The sequence below is a fragment of the Galleria mellonella genome, unplaced genomic scaffold (genome assembly GCF_026898425.1).
Source record: "Galleria mellonella isolate WM207_F2 unplaced genomic scaffold, CSIRO_AGI_GalMel_v1 utg33, whole genome shotgun sequence".
NCBI lineage: Eukaryota > Metazoa > Arthropoda > Insecta > Lepidoptera > Pyralidae > Galleria > Galleria mellonella.
In genome coordinates, this window is record NW_026442079.1 from 8,892,532 (window position 1) to 8,914,473 (window position 21,942).

Below are 21,942 nucleotides of genomic sequence, written 5' to 3' on the forward strand. Positions count from 1 at the left end.
ATTGTTAATTAGTTCAAAAATAAATAGGATATGTTATTACAATTTAATTTGAAATTGGAATATAAAGGATTCATAATTATATTCGTATATTAATCAGCTTTTTGACCACATGTATACTGCATATGATTAATTATAATTTATTCTATCAATTTAACCGACAACCGTGTACATTTCATTGCGTTTATTAATTGATTGTAGTTAATCAAAATAATTTATATTGTAATTCACTAATATAACATTATATTAATATAAAATAAAATTAACATCAACAATAATAAGAAATGAATTTATTTTATAACGCTATCAACATCCAAACTAGGCAAGTCTATGTACTAAAAAACTGATAGAATTATTTCAATTATTTTTTTGGTAAATTAACATAGACATACATATAGGGAAAACACCAACCATCAAGAGACCAATACAAACAGACAATCCCACTCATGAATACAAATGTTTGTATTGTCCGTGGATCGAAGGTGAGATAATGTAATAAACTGCTACACCATGAAGATTATAAGTAAAGTGTAAGTAAAGGTGTGGTTAAGTCTTGAAAAAGTATTTTTTTAACATATTATTACACCAATATTATAGGACTTGTTGAAGGATTTTCAATGAGCAAAATGTAGTCAATCAAGAGGTTGTCTGTAAAAAGAATGCTGAGCAATCTATTTCAGACAACCTTTGGGTAAAAGGAATTAAAAAATGAATCAATGAATAATGGTGACGCGTTAAAAAAATAAATGAAAAGCTTAACGTATGTAAATAAGTATATACTCGTATTATATATATAACACATAGTTTTGGTAGGAATAAGGAGTATTAAGTGATTGTAAGGATAGGTAGTGGGATTTAACTAACTCTTTATTGCACTGAATAAAAAAAAAATATACATTGACAATTATTGCAAATATTCAACAGAAATTTATTTCAATTTTTACAAAACTAACATGCTCCTATTCATAATTCATATGAATTCATATGTAGAGGGAAAATCTATTGTCAAAATAATGATAATAGCCATTAAATCACTTCAAGATGAGAATCAAATAGAACCTCCTAACTTTTTGAAGTCGGTTGGATCACACTGTTGATGATACGTAACTTTTTGTTCAGCTGCGTTTGATGCCAACCGTGTCTACGCATACGTAATGGTGTTTTGAAGCTTTTAATTGTAATGGTGCGTATGAGGGAGTTTACTTAGAACTTTGTAACTTATCTCCGCCCTTAGCATTTACTTTACCTATATCGTATCCTCCTCAACGCAATAAACTACAAAACACAAATGTAATTTACGAACATTTGTTAAGTTTGTTGAATCATTAATATAAGTCTGAAGTTTTCGTTAGGATGAATGACTTTCAATTTTTATAAACCTTTATAAATATTTTAGGAGCTCTAAGTGCTAGGTTAGTCAGGCAAAACTACGTTTAAAAAAATGGCTGAAAAATTAGACAGCTTTTATTTAGCAGCAATTTATACTCTGTGAGGGGGGGGGGGATTGTTTGGATTGTTAGTAGTGGGCACTAGTAATCCTATTGCTATCCGTCATTTATTATTTTTCACTAATGCCTTGCTAGCGTATACCGATAACGTAGGCGGGCATACCATTTCATTGTTATTAAAAAAAAAATATATTCTGTCGGGAAGGGGGGATTGATAATTAGAGATGTGATTTAACGCTCCCATTGTTAGCAATTTACTCTATTAGGTAAGCCAACACGCGATCAAACTCATCTGGTTAACTCCTAATGTATGCGTACACGACGTATGACGATAGGCCAACTGAGCTTTTTAATTTATAATTCTTCAATGGTGTCCTGTTATTTCATATTAGCCATTAGCTGTCCACTGCTGAACATAGGCCTCCCCCATACGGAGGGCTTTGTCCATAGTCGTTACGCTTTATCGGTGTTCGTCGGTTGATAACCACAATTAAGTTTTGGTGACGCTGCTACCCATCCCTCGCTCATTAAATTTAGTTAATCGTCTCTTACGACACCCACTGGAAAGGAAGGGGTGGCCCGTTCTATGCCGGAATCAAATGGCAATTGCTATTGTTTACTGATAATACAGGCGGGGTTATCATTTTATCATCACCCATTAATACAGTATTTCATCCGGGATGTAATTGATGTAACTTATTCAGGTTGGGTAACTGAGAGGTAGAGGGTTAACATGATTTACTTATTCATTATGAGACGTGGTATTAAATAGGATATTGGTTTTTTATCCTGGTCAAGCGAACGAAGTGAAGGTTAAGACTAGTGCTAGGTTATATCTAAAATCAATAATATACCGTCTCATAAAAAATGAGATCAGCAGTTCATTAGGACTGAAAGTGAAAGCAACTTGAAACAAACTTCGTTTCACTTACTTCCAACAGAAATGGAATAACTTAGAAGTTATACAAGTTTGTATACGCTTCAACTTGGAAAAATCTCGATTCGCATACCAGCAATCTAACTTACTTTCAAGGTTTCATTTGTAGGTTAAAAAAATTATCATAATATTTAATATTTAAATCAGTTATAAATAATATAAATTTGTAACAACAACAAAGCGTAAAAGAACAGTATAAAATACTAGGTGATACGGCAAACGTTATTTTGCCTCCTACCGCCACATATTTAAGCCGTTTTTTCTTCTTAACGGGATAAAACCTAATTTATCTCTCAAGTTTGCAAACAATACACATTTACAAAATATTAAAATGAGTTGGACGGTTTTGGAGGTTACACACTAATCTCCGAAACCGCCCGACTCATCTCATGAACATCATGACACGCGATTTTTATATACCAAGATTGAAAAACAAATTACACGTACATAATTAATATATTCTTTGAAGAGTAGATTTTTCTCTACAAATACGATTTTAATTATGACAAAATTAATATAGAAGTAAGCATTTATCAAAATTAGGTCTAAATTGGCAAAGATATCGCGTAACATACATTTAAAAATATTTACATTTCGAAGTTGGATGTGAATTGTAATAGATGGTTTTGAAGTTTTAAATGCAAATGTGATTTTCTACCTTTGTAATTTACCTTCCTCTATATATATCATACTGTGCATAGAAACTCGTCGGTTAAGAATAATAGCTTTTTTCAAACCATATAGTCGTATAATAACATCTCCCTATAGCTCGATTAAAATTCTCTTTTATAAATTCTTCTTTCATCCATCCCTCTGACCAATTCCATCCAACGTGCCTCTTTTCAATCTTTTAATTCAGATTTATTTATCAATCAGACTCATTAAGCAAAGTAAATTTTATTAAATTTATTATGTTCTGAATACTCAATGGATAATAATCAATTAACAGAAACTCAAAAAGCTTTTTAACATAATGAATATTGAAATGGATTAGTGAAATCTGTTGTACTTTGGAATAAGTTAATATATGGATAACATATAAGGTTTAATACTATATATCTGGATTAACTATTGGCTGTCTTTATAAAACCTTACTAATAATATAATATAAAAATGAGTTTATTAACTTGTTGATAGATTAAGCAATCATCATAAAATTGAGTATATTTATAATATTTCGCATAGACAATTTTGATTCACAGGCTACTTTTTATCCCAGCAATTTAACAATGTAAATGAAGTAGCGGACACAGCCGTTTCGTTAATTCCCCGTGAATCTCATCACGATGAATCAACTGACTTATTATACGTGGAAAATCCGTTATAGAACCCGATACATTCCGAAGGAAACGAATGAATCAATCTACTAAATAACTAAATATCTCATGGTATCTTTCGCACACAAACTGATATGATTTAATCCGCACCTGTAATCTTTCAGTCTATGTAAATCGGTTAAGGAATGCTTTCGCTCTGACTAGAGCTGAATAAATAGAAACATTGCGTGGGCCTCAATTGCCTTGAATTAGATGAAAAATTAGATAAGGTTCATCAGTAATCAAATTTCATTCAAATCCGTTTTCATGTTTAAATGTGATTGGGTAATAAATTTCCATACATATTTAAAAGCTTTCTCGTTTACAATCTTAAAAATAGAACAATCTGTTTAAATGGGAATATTTGTCAACGTGTGTCATGATCTGCAAGAACTTGAAAGATAGAATATCTAGTATAGCATAAATGAGATACGATAGGATATGAGAAAACGAACATCTGGAAGCTTACAGGCAAACATACTATTCAATTTAGTACTCAATTTAGTAACACTGTTTTATATTCGTTTCTTAAAATATGAAATGTGGATTTACTGAACTTACCTAATAGGAGGTTTTGGACTTTAAGTTTTATAGTTTTTAACCTACGTTCTCACCAATTAGCATTATTTATTCTATCTCCTATTAAGTGCAGTTAATTTGCATTGATCTCTGTGGCATCAAGGCGTTCTATTGCTTTTATTTGCTCTTATTATGTTATTTAACTGGAGTTAATTGACTATTTAACTAATAGTAATATTTATAATCTCAGAATGAATTCAAGTAATAAGATCATATATTCTACCTTACCTCATAAAACACTATTATAAAATTAAAGCCTTGTTAAGGATATTGCTATGATTTACTTTTAATAGTTATTTAATTTGTATTTGATGAAATTTGCATAGCTATCAACTAAACAATAGCACTTTATCGTGATGTCACCTTACGTCTGTAGAATTTATGAATGTAAATACGAATGTATATAATTTCAAAATCCATTAATTATTTACAAATATAATAATTAACACTAATTAATTTGTATATAAATAATCCAACCCATTTAGATAGAGTAGGCTGGTATATTTTGTTTAAACTACAGTGTTAGCAAAGCTTAGGACCTATCTGATAGTAAATAGTTACCACAGTCTACGGATATCTGTAACACTAGTTAAAGATTACGACGTTGTTAATCTGTAAACATCTCGACAGCTACGAAAGCAGACAACTCATTCCACAACCTGAGTGTTCGCAGTATGTGTGTATTAGGCTCTAAGATTATATTATTTCGAGTCTTCGTGTTGTATATAATTTTTTTATTAAGTATAGCAAACTCACTTTTGCTAATATAGTAGAATCTCCATTATCCGAATCAAACAAAACAGGGGGTATTTCGCATAATCGAAAATCCAGATAATTAATTCCGAAATTAAATTAAACAATGATTAAATTTTTATATTTTTTTATTACTTATAGGGTTTTACATATGGTATTTAAATGTGATGAGCTAAAAAGATAATAGAATACATAATACCTATTTATCCAATTAATACATAATACCATTTCTAAATTGGTAATTAAAGCCGTGAACAATAAGTCCGGATAATCGATGTTCGGATAATCGAGATTCTACTGTACATTTCACTTCTCATTTAAAAATTATATAGCAATTAAAACACAGTAGCAACTAGTCTTGTAAATGTAATGTATGCAAAGGATTATAAAGCATTCTTTAAGCCATATACTAAAGAATTCTTTTCTACTATTCCGTATATGGATTAATGCATTCTAAATGGTTATCTAGTAGTTCGGGCATATCAAATATGATCACTGCTTGTTACTGTAGTAAAATTAAACTTCTGATTGAATAAAGTATAACTTCAAATAGCAATTTTAATTCAAAATTTTACATACTTCAAATTGAACACACACGAAATATAAAAAAGAGAAAGAAACCTAATCTACTACGTATACGGGGAAATAGATTATGTAATCTGCTTTAAATAGCGAGACAGTAAGGGGGGCAATGAAGAAGCTCTGTGTTACAATTAACAATTATTGCTTCATTCGATCCTCATTACTGTTCCGCTATTCGATTTCGTAGAAATTAAGATTTGTTTGTATCCAATAGAAAATGTTATTAAAAGTTAAGCTTTTGCGGGCTTTTTGCCCGCTACTTTGTACGCGCGGATTTCAGTCTTAGGAAAACCAATAAAATAGACCACTTCTAGAATTATCTAGAAGTTATATCTTGATACACTAGTATTAAGATATAACATTGGCAAATTTTGAGGTTAGATCTTAAAAAATTCAAGTATAAAAACCATATCCAATTTGGTCTAGTATTTTTTGTGTTATACCAGAACAAACGTACAGAACAATGGACAATGATTGATGATTGAAAGATGATAAGATTTGTAAAAAATATCGTTATTACTCCTTTAACATTAGAAACCAAAATTGAAACTTTTAGATGACATATTAAAATAAAATATACTCCAAGTATTAAGTTTAGCTTTTAAAAATTTTATTATGAAAACTACAATCAATTTGGCGTTGTAAGTTTTGCATTATACCGGAACAAAAATATAGACAGATAGAAAGACAAAATTTGTAAACATTTTTGGAATCTATTGGTCTTATATTATTTTTTTTTAATTATCTCCTATATATAGATATCTAGTTACAATTTTACTATATTTGTAAGAAGTAAGATTAAGAAAGATAATGCATATTCTAAAATTTAATACCTGGCTTTTGCCATTGTGTATCTAGCGACGTTCTACAATAATAATGATGTAATATTATTTACATAACATTTTATAGGACAATTTTAATTAAAAACATCTCAGTAAATCTATAAATATGGAGGGAGGAAGGGATTTTTAGAAATGAAGACTAAGGGACTCCCTGTGGTCCCCCCTGGCAACCATCGTGCTGAATTTCAAACATATTCATCACGATAGGCTAACTGACCTGCCTTTTCATTCTCACCTATCATCCCTTACTGGTGCCCCGTCAGCATATACCGTTAGCACAAGTAGGAGTACCATACCATTATCATCAAGTAAAAAAAATACAATAAATGTATAAACACGGAGATACAAAGGCGCATTATTGTTGGTAATTATAATACGCGGCACTACGCATTAAGAGGCAACGAATAAAACGTCAAGTTTATCAATACGCTCTTTTTGAGGGTTAGTATAATGGAGTTAATTTATATCGTTTGAAATGAGATGAACTTGAGTGCCACAAGGAAATTGCCCAAAGAGCGGCAGAACGCGTAGGCCGTGGCATCTCTCCAAATAAAATTGAATTAAGCGGTAGCGCTCATGAATTCTTTGCCCCCAAATTCTAATAACCTACGCCTTCTCTCGGCCCCTGTATATTTAAAAGTTAAGGGCTCAAATACTAATATTTCATTTGGTAGAAAGCTCGACGATGGTACTGAGTAATAAGGACAGACACGTGACTCCTGTTTATCTTCTTGAAAGTGAGATTCAAATACGTTCAAGTCAAAATTTCATTCTAAAATAGTACGTGTGGCTTGCGCAGTAAAGATCACGATAAACCTTGTGTTCATTCGTATTTACACGCAATGTCTTGTAATAGAACAAGATGTGTTTCCTTCATTGTGTTTCTCTATATACGTAATGACATTGTCATAGTACATCAAGATTAGCAAGTACATTTTAAATTGTTACATTTTAAGTGGGTGATCATGGGCGGCGGTAGTCACTTACCATCAGGTGAGCCGCATGCTCGTTTGCCCCCTGTGTTGTAAAAAAAAAAATCGATTTCAAATCCAAGGAAGTTTCAATTTTAATGTAATAATATCTGCACTATTATCGAATAGTTTCTTTTTTATTAAATTTATTAATACTTTTTTAATTGCGAGAGTAAATAATAGAAAAAAATATAGCCCAAAAACTATAATATGGAATTTGTCGAATTGTCTAAAATACTCTTTATACTTTTACGTTTGCGTCGATTGGCAAGCTGTGGATTAATTTCCGGCGAATCGAACAGGGCTCGAGATTAATAGGTGTCAAAAACTTGATGATATCGCATGTTTGGGTAATCCCTTGTTTCACTACATGAGCTGCTTGCCTGTTCTCGCATAAAACATTAAGGCTCAAAGGCTCAAGACCCTCATTTCACACACACACATCTAAGGATTCCTGTATTCCTTTATTTGCGCTGCTTGGTATACACAGATGAATGAGATTGAGCGAATTTATTAGGATTTTACATATCTCGAAACGTGACTTAGTTCTATTGATTAGCAGGGCTCAATCTACTAAAGAATAGAAAGGAAGGGGGCGGCTGTACGAGCACGAGCGGTAAAAAAAAAACTCGACAGTAGTAAGTATTTAAAAACTTTTTAAAAAATAATCTAATAACTACAGAGAGTCATTCAAACCCGAATTCAAAGACGCAAATAAGTGAAAGACTATATTGAGCATTGATCAAATGGTTGGATACTTAGATGTTCAACTAAGCGAAGAATAGATAATATGAATATATTTTTACTCTGTTTTTGTTCTGATTTTCGTAGAATGACAAACGTGCATGGTGTTAATCGATCACGTACGGGCTTTTTTATGACCATGCAACTTTAGACACTTATATATGTTAACAGAGATTTAAAAGGATAAATGTTGATTTATTTGCGGGCTCTTCTCAACGGATAACAACCTTCTGAACCCTGCAGTAGTTAAAAAAAACGACGATTTAAAATTGATTGTGAACAAGTTTTTTTTAATAAAGATAATTTGAATTTGAACTCGAATTTAAACATCTGATTCGGTATTATCAACTCTAATATTTTATACCTTCTAGGCAGTAATGTAACTATTAATAGCTGAAATGATGATGATGAAGTAGCAAACTTACCGACGATCCCCCATGATTGGAAAATTCGCCCATAAAGCTATTAGTGACCGGGCACTAGCCACAATTCTAATTAATCATGGGTGTAACAGCGTATTCAAAGATATCTATGGTTTTATTTATGTTTACAACCAACGATAGTAACCAATAGATAAGCTTCCAGCTTATTTTCCTCTTCAGTCAACTTAAAAAAAGAAGGTTCTCAATTCGTTCGTACTTTTTATGTTTGTTACCTCATAACTCCATCATTTATAAACCAATTTGAAAACATTTTTTTTTTATTTAAATGCATATTATATTTTTAAACTTTATTATTATGTTATTGCATATATATGTATTATATATTTAATACATAAAATACCTTTAAATTTCATACAAATTTTATTGAAATCAGTTTAATAGTTTAGTTTTCAAATCATAATAACAGATTTTGTCTCGATTGAATTTGGTGTTTTTTTGTGAAACAAAATGAAATGCAATGAAAACTATTGGTATATTTTAAAAGAATATTATATCATTAAAACGGAACAACTTGTTTGACTTACATTTCTTTGTTTGACTTTGTGCGAAAGAATTTCAACGCATGAGGGTACAGTGGGTAACATAGTGAATTCTGTTACGCTCACAGTTCTGTACGTATCTATAGATGACGGTTATCACTTTCCACCAGATAGGACGTGAATTTTTATTCTAATAAAGAAACAGTGTTTAATTTTTCTTCATAATTCTTTCAGTATTCTAAACACAAACTATCTATAAGTAATTTAGGTTATATATCTCATAGAAATTCCTACGGGAACGGGAAATAACAAGTTGATGTTAGCGAAGCCGCGGGAAACTACTACTAATAGTATTGTACATTATTTATTCAACGTTCAATTTCTGTTTATTTACCGATTTCAAAAGGGAGGAAATTGCCGATTCAGCGGTATGTTTGTGTGATGCGATTATCTTTTCCAATTCTGTAGTTGATAATATACATTTAAACGTATATAGGTTACTCCCAAGTTGGATCTGAACTATTTATTTTTCTAAAGTCGGTATTTTTTGTAGAAATCTCTTAAGATTTATAATTAAACTTTTTATATTTTATTTTAATTGTCCACTGCTGAATATAGGCCTCCCCCATATAAGGGGGGGGGGGGGGTTGCCAGTAGTTGCCACGTGTGGCAGGTGGGTTGACAGCCGCAGTTAGGGTTTGGGTTTGTTTTAAGAGGGACGTTGCTGCGCCCATATCCACTACCATGATAGACAACATAACAATTTATATAATTACCATGTCCACATTTGTCTAAATCCAACGTCACCTATCAGGACCTACCAGGAGTCACCTATTTTTATAGTACGAGCCTATCTTAGTTATTTACATAATTTTATTTGTTAATGGTATTTCTCATCATTGGAGAATTAGCTAGAAATTTAAATTGACACAAAGTTTTTAAGATTTCAAAGTTAATCCGACTAGAGCTCACAACTTTATATTATATTAGGAATTAAAAATGTATATTATATCGACTATAAGGTCGCTTATTATAATAGCTTTCTAGTTCTAAATCTTTGTTTATTTTCTATACACTTTAGTTAGTTATAACTTTCTTTGAGGCGAATAACAAAGAGTTTTCATTCAGAATTTTATTCAATGTCTTGTAATTGGAATATATTCAATTCGAGCAAAGATATAAAAAAGGCTGTACCTAGTCCCGTGTTAATTCAATATAGAAAAGAAAATCTTTTGTATAAAATAATAATATATTCAGTCAATTCGTTGTATATAAAAATTTTACACTATAAAGTAACTTGGTTTTTATGATACCTATCCATATTAATATTTTGGACAGAGACATATTGTAAATAGCTGTACAACCAGTGGCATAATTACACCATCTGAGGTCCGTGGTAAATACATCGGTTGGTGGTAAATATATCACTATGTAAATATGCATGTTTATCGATACTACATATTACAATTAACGAGCTTATTTTTGGTATTATTTGAAAATACTTAGTTGATATATAAAGAATTTATTTATATAATTCTTGAATTTTCTCGATACATTAATTCTTAAAACTAAATACAATTTCTTTTTTTTTATTAAATTATACAGTAAATCTTAGATCTTTCCTCTGCACAGGGCTATTCGAATCAGGGATTCGGCCTGGAGCCGGGAGCCTGTGGCATTTATCGCACCCTATTGTTACCTCACTGTGACTCACAACGCTATGAATATTAATTTATTTTATTGAGTTGATACTTTTAAGTGGTTGCATTCATATACCAGTTTCGTCAGTTAAATAGTAGTGCCGACTCTTGAATAATTTATTTATTTAATTTTATATATTCACTATAAAACAAATAACAAACAGTAAAACCAAAAACCACAGAGGCTTGCTCGAAATGCCACACATTGTGCTTATATTGTACTTGCCATTATATTCGAATATAAATTATTATTTTTACCTAATGAATATAACGCATTGAGTGTTAATCTGCTTCGTGTAGGTCATTGTTACTTATGAGGTCAACGAGAAAGAGTTTTCATTCATTATTTTAATCATTATTTTTTCTTTATATAATAAAGTATAATTTAATAACCACATGACAAAAGTTAAAGCAATACCTATGAATGTTGAAACAAATGGGCGATTTAGTGGTTGTTTGTTTGTAGACGTCGGAGTCCTAATTGCTCCATTTAAGACAGACTTGCATTCACTATCGGAAAGCCGACTGCAGGAACAAAGGCTTGGATTTGAATATAAGGAAGATGAGAAAATTTAAGCTTCTTTCTTTTTAACTGGGGTAATAACCAAATGTAGAACAGCTTATAAAAAGTTAAGACATAGGTAAATATGCAAACGGCGTGTAATTTATATAGGTATTTAAAATTAAAAAATAAATAAAGACCCCAATCTCATCAAAATTAGAATTAAAAAAAATTCCTTAAAATAAAAAAAAATCTATTAAAATCATTTCATAATTGTGGAAGATAACATATAATATTTACGATAAATACAATAATGTAACGTAGGGTATCTAAAAATTGTCTATTGAAATTAATATACAATACCAATTTATCTTTTTGTATACATACCCGTGCGAAGCCGTGATGAATCGCTAGCTTATATAGTTTGTTTGTATTAGATAAATTCAAAACTGGTTATTTAATTAGAATTAATTTGTTTAATTTCGCTACCAATAGTATATATGTGACTGCCAACACTAGAAGATTGACCACCACTATTACTACCAGAAACTTCACAATCTTCCATATTAGCAATTCCATATTATTTGGAACTTCTTCGAGTGTTAGCAATCAGACATATACTAATAGTAGAGGAATTAAACAAAATAATTCTAACCAAATAATCAGAGACATGAACATCCGCAAAAAAACTCATATAAATATGAATAAATAAAATATGAATAAACTCAAAAACTAGTCAATTGATTATAAAAATTCTTTCACCCAAAGGAAGCTACATTATTAAGGAGCAATAGGATATATATTAATTTCAAAATTCTATCTTCCTATTGCAAAGCCGTACCAGATCGCTAATATTCTATAAAAATATGTCATATTCAAGCAGAAAAGGTGAACGATTTATTTGTCTTTATTGTTCCCCTCAATGAAAGTCACCCTTACATAAAATATGTAAACAGGACAACTACAAGAGACAAAGTAAACAGGTAACAACGGACCCTTACCTCTAAATCGCGATCTCTCCCGTGCAACCTTTGGGTGGAGAGGAGTAATTAAATTTACGTCTGGTTGAGCCGTAACAATATCCTACTAATATTATAAATTTGTTTGTTAGTCAATCACGCTTAAACGGCTGAACGGACCTCAACGAAATTTGATACACGGATAGGATATATACTAATTTAACATACAGTATGTACTTTATGAACTTATTCATCTGTTAAGTTTTGTATATCTATATTCCTATACAATATTATTATTTTATTACAATAGATATTATTATTTAAAACATTTATTAAATTATGAAAATCAAAATAAGTCAATGAAAAATTTTGAAGCAGGTGGTATTTCAACCGATTTATTTGATAATATAAGTTGTGTATATAATATTTCTATTATCACTTTAGATTGGTTAAAATAATATTTTAAACCACTATTATAATTGTCGTGTGGTTCCGGCGTAGAATAGACCACCCCTTCCCTTTCCGGTGGATGTCTTTAGGAGCGACTAAGGGACGGCGAAGGATGGGTAACAGCGTCCCTCTTAAAACAACTTCAAAGTCTAACTGCGTTTGCCAATATTCCTGGCAAGCGTGGCTGGCAACCCATAAGGGGGAGGCTTGTGTTCAGCAGTGGACAGTTATGATATGAAATGTCCAATAATACTTACTTAACTTTAAATATAGAAAACTATTAAATTATGGGTCACGTGACTTATTCATTTAAATAAATCCTTTTCATATTTATATTGTACGAATAGAGTCCGTTGAATTTAATTATTCGTAATACTAAAGTATAGGTTTATTATATTGAACATTTAATTTTCTTGTTCAATTCAGAACCTTTTAAAATTTCATAAGGCATCTTACGTAAGATCTCGTTATACTCGTGACTATTAATAATAATAAAGAATAAAAAATGAACTATAATAAAGAAAGAAAAATTAAATTTATTACATTCGCAATAGGGAATAGTAGCATTACGCTACGGGACGACGTAGCGAAGCTCAGCGACGTAGTTGTATGAATAATAATCATTGTTAACAACTTTTAACATTATTATATATTCAGTTTATTTATTTATTTTGTTATAATATTCAGTCCTTAATTAGAATTAATTATACAACTAGACAGAATATTATTATAAATTGGTACAGTTTTAATCCCCAATGCAAAATAGGCGTGTGATAATATATTATTTTTTTACTGTTGTACATGCTTAGTTGTATTAGTGTTTATATTTTATTTTTTATAACATAAACTGTACTTTTTGTTGTATGTTATTGTATGTGATTTTTTTAATACAATTAGTTACTTTCTTTTTTTCCTTTGTCTGTGTCTATAGCTCTGACTGAAAATATGATATGATATATATATATATATATATATCATATAATGTGAAATGAATGAATGAAATTATGAAGGTTACGAAGAACTTGAGTAAAAATTCAAAAATTAAATACATAAATGACGATTTATGGCCTTGTCATTTTTCATACTCTAGTAACTCATCTACTGGTAACTAAAATAGAATATAAACTAAACTAAAATAAAAATAGAATAATTCATAATAATATGTATATTTTATTAATGTCAAAATAATTTAAAAGATAAATATTTCTGTAAATTGTCAAAAGCTTTAAAATTAGTTAAATAAATCATGTGTAAAAATAATAAACATGTGAGCATCGAGCCAATTCAAAAATATAACTGTATTTTAATGCAATAAATTCTTCAATACTAGATATACAAAAATTTATTTGACAATAAAGTTTACAGTGCAGATCTAAATTTAAAAATTTGATTTTTTCGCTAGTGTCTGCAAACACGTTATAAAATTTTAAATTAATATAACAATTTATACATGAGCTGTCGTTTTATGGAGGAACCGGTCTAATTGGCGTAATTATATTTTAAAAAATACACCTATTTCATACTTTTTTTTCAACCGACTTTACAAAGATAGAAGTCCTAAATTCGGTTGTTTTTTCTGTTTATGTTTGTTACCTCCTAATTTTAAGCAGTTGTAAGTTGTAGTTGTTGTTTTTTATCTGAAAGAATATACTTACAGATTGATCACATAGAAATTTTATCAAAATGAGTTATGTAGTTTAGTTTCTAAATAAAAAAATAAAAAAACTAGTTTTGCTATATTAGAAGTTGTTTTTTGTGGGATGCTGCATAGGATATATAATATTTTCTGTAAAAGTAATAAGAGTTGTCCTTAGATTATGTTTTTGAGAAATCTGATCGCAACATCTTTAGGTTGATTTGCAGAAATATGATCAGGTTAGTCCTTAAGCTACATTTCGTGGAAATGTGATCGCCATTAGGGGCTTAATATGAGATTTGGTTATATTATTATATATTATAATTAGAACATCAAACTAGGGCTTAATTTTTCATATTTAAAATATGTACTATCGAAATAAAATATTACCATTAAATTTGGGAAAAATTAACATTAGTTATTAAACATAACGTAAAAAAAGTTTTATAATATTATTGATATATTACAATGTTGCTCATACATTTAAGGTTTTAAATATCATTGTTCTATATATTTGCACGAACGCTGAACAAACGGCTGCTCATGTAATCCTGGAGTATGAAGCTGTGGCCCATCAACGTTTAGAAATCCTCGGAACGGTGAGATCGCTCCGTGAGGCCTGTGAAGATCCCAGGAAGCTTCTGTACTTCTGGACAGAGCTAGGTTGGCTATACTAGCCACGACTCATACGCACAACGGCCCAAATGAGAGGCTAAGCGCGGAAAATAGAGTCCTATTTACATTATCTTTGCACGATGTAGCATGATAGATGAATGGACAAATGTAATATAATTCTAGTAATAGTAGCTATATATTTTTTAATATTTGAATATCTAGATGCTAGTAGTTGTTCTATCTATATTTACATGTTATTTACACATACAATTTAATGTAAACTCGAGAGTTCATTTTGAAAGATTCCTCACAAACGAGCTCGGTTTGATATGGGTTAACATGTATGAGTAGAGTACAGAAAGTTTTCAAATCTACCTATAAAGAGCTTGAATTTGTAGAGGTCGGTAAATAAATGTAAGTACTTATGTCTTTGCGAACAATATCTTTCTGCAATTTTTTGTTCATTTCATATTTATGTAAGAAACCTACGGCGTGTAAGTTCTACTTGCATCTGACCTATATATATATATATATATATATATATATATATATATATATATATATATATATATATATATATATATATATATATATAAATTTAATTACATTTCAAAAGTCACATTAATTTAATTTTTTGTTAAATGGTGTTTAAAATTTTATTATATTTTTAATACAGTATTACAGGCATCCATAAGCTATGAAATAATATAAAGAAAGAAATAATAAAATAATTTGCAAAATACATATATATATATTATGTTTAATTTACATACATATACAAATAAAAATTAAATATAATTCAATTCGTATTGTAAATAATGCACCTCACTTAGGAAATTTTAATTCTATTTTTTCGGTTACTTGCAACACTAAAAAATAACGTAAACTCTTTTGAAAGAAATATGAATATTTATAATTATATTTATGATTGAAATTGAAAATCCTTACCAATTGTAAAGGAATTCTTTATTAAAACTATTTTTAGTCTTATAATTTTTGCTGCTTTTTAATGCGCAAAAACTTATTTTATTTATAAATAATTAAATAAAGATACATTGTGTACGTAAGTATACAGAACACTAATAAAAAAGACGAGTCAGCTAATTTAAAAATCAGCTAAAAAGAATTTGACCCGTTTTTAAGACTTGATACTCTATCTACATAATCTAAGCATACATTTTACATTTTCTTTTCTTTTTTTATCAACACCTCACTCTAAAGATTGTTGCTCTAAATCAATTGCTGTACCTACATGTAATATATACGTGAATAATTGTTATTAGTCTAGAATATTTTAGTTCGTAGCAACTAATAATTATTAAGTTAAAAGTAAAATAAATAAAACTCTGAGTGTCAAGTGGAATTTTTCAACTAACTCTGCAGTGATGATAAATGGTATAATTGGTGTTGTGGGTGACCATGGGCGGCGGTAGTCACTTACCATCAGGTGAGCCGCATACTTGTTTGCCCCCTGTGTTGTAAAAAAAAATACTACAAGTTTTATGAATAATATATATTAATTTATAAGTATTGCGTATATGTACAAAATAGAGCAAAATAAAGAATAATTTACACATGTTTTTCTTCTGTTGTATCTTGCTGTCGCAAATTGCTAGAACAATTTCTAACTGACAACCTTTCACCACATTGATATTTCCTTCACAATATATTTTTAGCGGAATATTGACGACAATTTGATCGTGATAATATAAATATGTGGTAATATCGAATTTTGTTCCTTATCTAGTAAAATATTGTGCCGTTTTTGTAGTATAGAATATCATACTTAATGTTTTTATAATATAGAAGTTCATCCAAAATTTTTGATAATATGAAAATTATCTAGTTTTATCTATTAGTTTATTTTAGACCTTAAATTTACATTTTACAAACATCTCCATCATGTATTTCGCACAATAAATTATTAAAACTATAACATTAGCATAATATGGAAAATCGGCAACTTACTGTGCTAACATTATTGGACTTCAGTAATGCTTTTAATACTGTCGATTTTGATGTCCTGCTTGGAGTCCTCAGCTCTCTTAACATATCTCCAGCGGTAATTGATTGGTTTCACAATTACCTGTATGGACGTCGGCAACGTATTAAGATTGAACAAAACACTTCATCGTGGTGTGACACTATGGCCGGCGTACCGCAGGGTGGTGTGCTGTCACCTCTTTTATTTGCCATCTTCATCAGCTCGATAACTCTAGAAATATCTTCTTTCTACCACATGTATGCAGATGATTTGCAAATATATTCACAGACTGCTTTTGATAACCTTGCTCAAGCTATAAACCAAACTAACCATGACTTGAGGCGGATTCTGGAATGGAGTAGGTGCTTTGGCATTCGGATTAATCCAGATAAAACGCAAACGATTATTATTGGTAGCCCCGCTTACATATCCAAGTTAGATATATCTAAATTACCTTCAGTGGAGTGTAATGGTGTTTGTGTCCCTTTTAGTGAATCTGTCAAGAATCTTGGTATTTACTTTGATTCCACTCTATCTTGAAGGTACCAAGTGACCGAGGTTAGCAGGAAGATGTTCGCTGCTTCTGCGTCGCTTCGAAGACTTAGAAACTTTCTCCCTACAGCCACTAAAATTTCCCTAGCTCAATCCCTCCTACTCCCTATCCTTGACTATGCAGATGTCGCTTATCCAGATCTAAATATTGATATGCTAAATAAATTAGAACGACTTCAAAACCTCTGCATACGATTTGTTTTTGGTCTGCGCAAATTTGATCATGTATCGCACTATCGCTCTCAGCTTAAGTGGCTTCCCATACGCCGGCGAAGAGATTTACATACCCTCTCTTTGTTACATAATATTCTTTTTAACCCTGGTGCACCTGCCTATCTTAAAGAACGTTTTAAATTCATCTCCTCTACCCATACTTTAACATTACGTTCTTCCGAAAACCTTTCCCTTATGACACCTTCTCATTCCACTAAATTTTATCACAATTCCTTCACTGTTTCTAGCATTAGGTTATGAAATTCATTGCCTGTTGTTATTAGAAGTACAAAATCCATTGATTCTTTCAAACGACAAGTGAAAGATTATCTTTTCTCTATCTGATTTTTCTTCATTTAAAAAATTGCCATTCTTTATTTATGTATTTATATAATTATTTATTTTATGATAGTTTGTTTTCCTTGTGCCTATAATTATTAATATGTATCTTAGCATTGGGTACATATTTGACATATATGCATGGGATTATATAATTTTGTTTGATTGATAGGTATATGTATGTGTGTATGTATATATGTATGTGTATGTATATGTATGCGTGTGTATGTGTATGTGTATATGTATGTATATATGTATATAATATTTATATATTTTTAATTTGCAAAAGATGCTTTTTTTAATTATAAAGCACTATTATACCTACTTGTACAACAATTAGTCCATTACCTTAAGGTTGTCTTGAAAAGATTGCTCTCAGCAATAAGACCGCCTTACTGTACTTATACAATCGTATCGTTATGTTTGTAAATTGTCTTGTTTATTTCCTATATTGTATAATGCAAATAAAGTATACTCATTCATTCATTCATTCACTCATTCATATTATTTAAAATAATATAATATTTCAAATAGACATATTTTAACCAATTTTCAAAAGGACCATATTTCTCAATTCTATCCTATTTTTAGATATCACTTATATGTATATCTTTTCCCTTTCTGTTCTGTTATAAAATCCATCGTATAACATTGTTCATTTTTCTCAGTGTAAAGGCTTTAGTATTTTGAATAAACACAAATTTCATCAAGATTGCAATCTATCTAGATTCAAGTCAAGACCATTTCAAAATCTACTTTCCAGCAGGTGGGTCGTCAGCTTGTTTGACATTCCAAATAGTAAAGTCACGAGTATTACATTTTACTTTCAAAGACGCGGCTAGTTTTTTTTTATAAACGGTTACGACAAAGTGAATCGAAATGATTCATTTTCAATTGAATTGTTAATAAATACCAACTCAGAAGAACGTTTTCCTATTACAATCTTTACATTGTTCACAAAATTCCAATAGTTCTTCATAAATTCGCAAAATTCTCACAAACAAATTTATGGTAATATGAACAATTCATTATTTTTTTGGTCAAATAGTTGCAAAAACTTTTCGTTTTTTTATATATAATATTAGTGCGTCTTGTTTGTTGTTTATAATCAAAAGTTTATTTCGATAACAAAATTATGAAACGTTTCAATAGACAACAATAAAGTAGATCTAAAATATTGTTAGTTTCTGAGAAGGTGATATCAAAGAACAGTGTATTAGTAACTTTAGTTGAATTCGATGAAAGTTATCTATTTATGTATCTATTGAATATAAAATATCGCAGTGAATATACTATTTATTATTATAATTATATCAGTCTTTAACTGACCAGTGATGAACATAGGCCTCCTCCATTAGCGTTGGTTTGCCAGTAGTTGCCACACTTTTTAGGGTTTTTTTTTAATGGGTGATAATTGAGTGGTAACCCCACCCGCGCTATCGATATACACTGGCGGAGTACCAGTGAAGGATGATAGGTGAGGATGAAGTAGCTCAGTTAGCCCATCGTGACGAATTCAACAAGAATTGTTCACGATGGTTTCCAGGGGGAACCACGTAGAGGTCTACCTAATAGGGCATACTGCTAGCATAGGGGCTGTCAAACTCCATTGCTAACAATCCCTTTCCCCCCTTTCAGGAGGGTTGGGAACCGCAGTTAGGCTTTGGTGATGTTTTAAGAGGGACGCTGCTGCCCGTCCCTCGACCGTTAAGTTCTATTAGTCGCCTCTTATGATACCCATCGGAAATGAAGACGTGGCCCATTTTATGCCGAGACTATACGACAATATGACTCAGTAAATATGATTATATTTACAGCGAGAACGAAATACGACCTTACGTGAAAATAAAAATATTAAAGTACTTGTAGAAAAAAAACGTACTATGATTTATCTGACTGGGATCCTTTGCTATATTTATTCATAAATAATGATTTAGTTAGACGAACATAAGTCCATCATCTTTTATTCAGTTCATTAGGAATAAAATTAAATGACAAAGTACATGTTTATTTTTGTTATTTACTTAAATTTCTTACACTGTATAATTATGTTAAAGTGAATGCTGTGAATACCTACAATAGGCGTGTGCATTAATATTGTATTGTATTTAATGTTGTTATACCTATATGTTATAATGCAATATGCTGTTGGTGTTCCTTAAATAAATAAATAAATAAATATTTTCAATTTAATACTTTGTGGAGGGCAGAATATACTTTTCAAATCATACTAAAAATATACTAATGTAATAAAATCTCAATATCTGTACGAGATAAAGAAAAAATAATGAAATCTATAAATAACACCAACAGATGCCAAAACAATATTTTGAAGCATTTTGTCTGTTTATCTGTATAGGTTGTTCTGGCATAATGCTAAAGTTAAAGCGTATCAAATTTAATGCGAACTTAACAGTCGTATTTTTGAAGGTCTACCTTAAAATCTGTTTTAAGTTTTATCTTGATATCCCATACATTAGTGGTCCCATTCATTAGTTTTCCTACTTCTGAAATCCATGCATACGAAGTAGCGGGCAAAAGGTTAGTCATTACATGTAGTATTCTAAAAGAAAGTTTTTATTCTACCCCTATTTTTGTTTATATGTTACATAACCATCGTCTGAACTGATTTCGTTAATTATTTTCTAAGTAATAGAACTTACACCCCAGATGGTTTCATCTATACTTATAATAAATCTGTAGAGAGGTCAATTCTGTACGTGAAATATATTTGCAAAATAACTATCAGAGGGTGATTAGTGATCGATACTGATGCCAAAAATGCAGTCAGTAAAATTTTTGTCTGTCTGTCTGTATGTTCGTTATAGAAACAAAAACTACTCGACGGATTTTAACGAAACTTGGTACAATTATTCTTCATACTCCTGGGCAGGTTATAGTATACTTTTCATCACGCTACGATCAATAGGAGCAGAGCAGTTGGAAAAACGGGAGAAGTTACTCCATTTTTAAGCTTCCGTCGCGTGTGCAGCCTTAATGGCCACTTTTTAAAATGTAAAAATGTCCACCCGTGCGACGCCGGGACGGGCCGCTAGTCTTAAATAAAAAAAAATCCTATCTTCTACACAAATTAAAATTTAAAATTATCAATTAATCCTATCGTTTAATCGAATTCCAAATGTAAACTGAAATAGACAATCCATAAAGCGAGCAAATAAAGCCGCATAAATTACAGCCCCTCATAGAATCCATTTGTAAAACGGGAACATTTCAAATACTACGAAGTATAAAGAGTTTTAAATGTGACATTAGCGCGTACATATCGATTAGTAATCATTTAAATAAATTATTTGTCACTGTACAATTTCTATACGTATTCATTTTGATACTTTAATGTGCCACAAAACTGTATAGATATTATATAACAATTACACATTATCTTTGCCTCTTCAGGGCACCTTTTTACTCCGCGCTCAAAGGAGCGAAGTTTTAAGTACATAAACTGTAGTTCACAAAGTTGGCCGAACATTAGCTTCCTAGCTTATTTGCATTAAACCGCGCAGAGTTCGTAGAGGGATGGCTTAATAAGTAAATAATCGAGGCATGTAGGGGAAGTAATATTAGGCACATCAAAAATGTATAATGTCGTTAATACAATAACGACTTTGTACAACGACAAGCCCGATATCCGGAGAATTAAAAATTTTATGTTCATAGTATTTTATACCTATATCTATGAAAGCGAATGAATGGAAAGTCTTTATTGTTTCTTTCAAAGAATGATACAGATTACAGAGATTAAAAATATCTAAGAGAAAAAAAAAATTACAAAACTTTATTTACATACTAGCGGCCCGTCCCGGCGTCACAAGGGTGGACATTTTTAACATTTCCCTTCACTGCTCTGCTCCTATTGATCGTAGCGTGATGAAAAGTATAC

The 21,942-nt window shown here is 30.5% G+C and overlaps 1 protein-coding gene across 1 annotated transcript in view; it reads right to left on the reverse strand.

Annotated features, from left to right (window-relative positions):
* The window catches only part of LOC113518331 (probable cationic amino acid transporter), a 214,434-nt gene that overhangs the window by 147,948 nt on the left and 44,544 nt on the right, over positions 1-21,942 (reverse strand). The gene's annotated exons all lie outside the window — the stretch shown is intronic.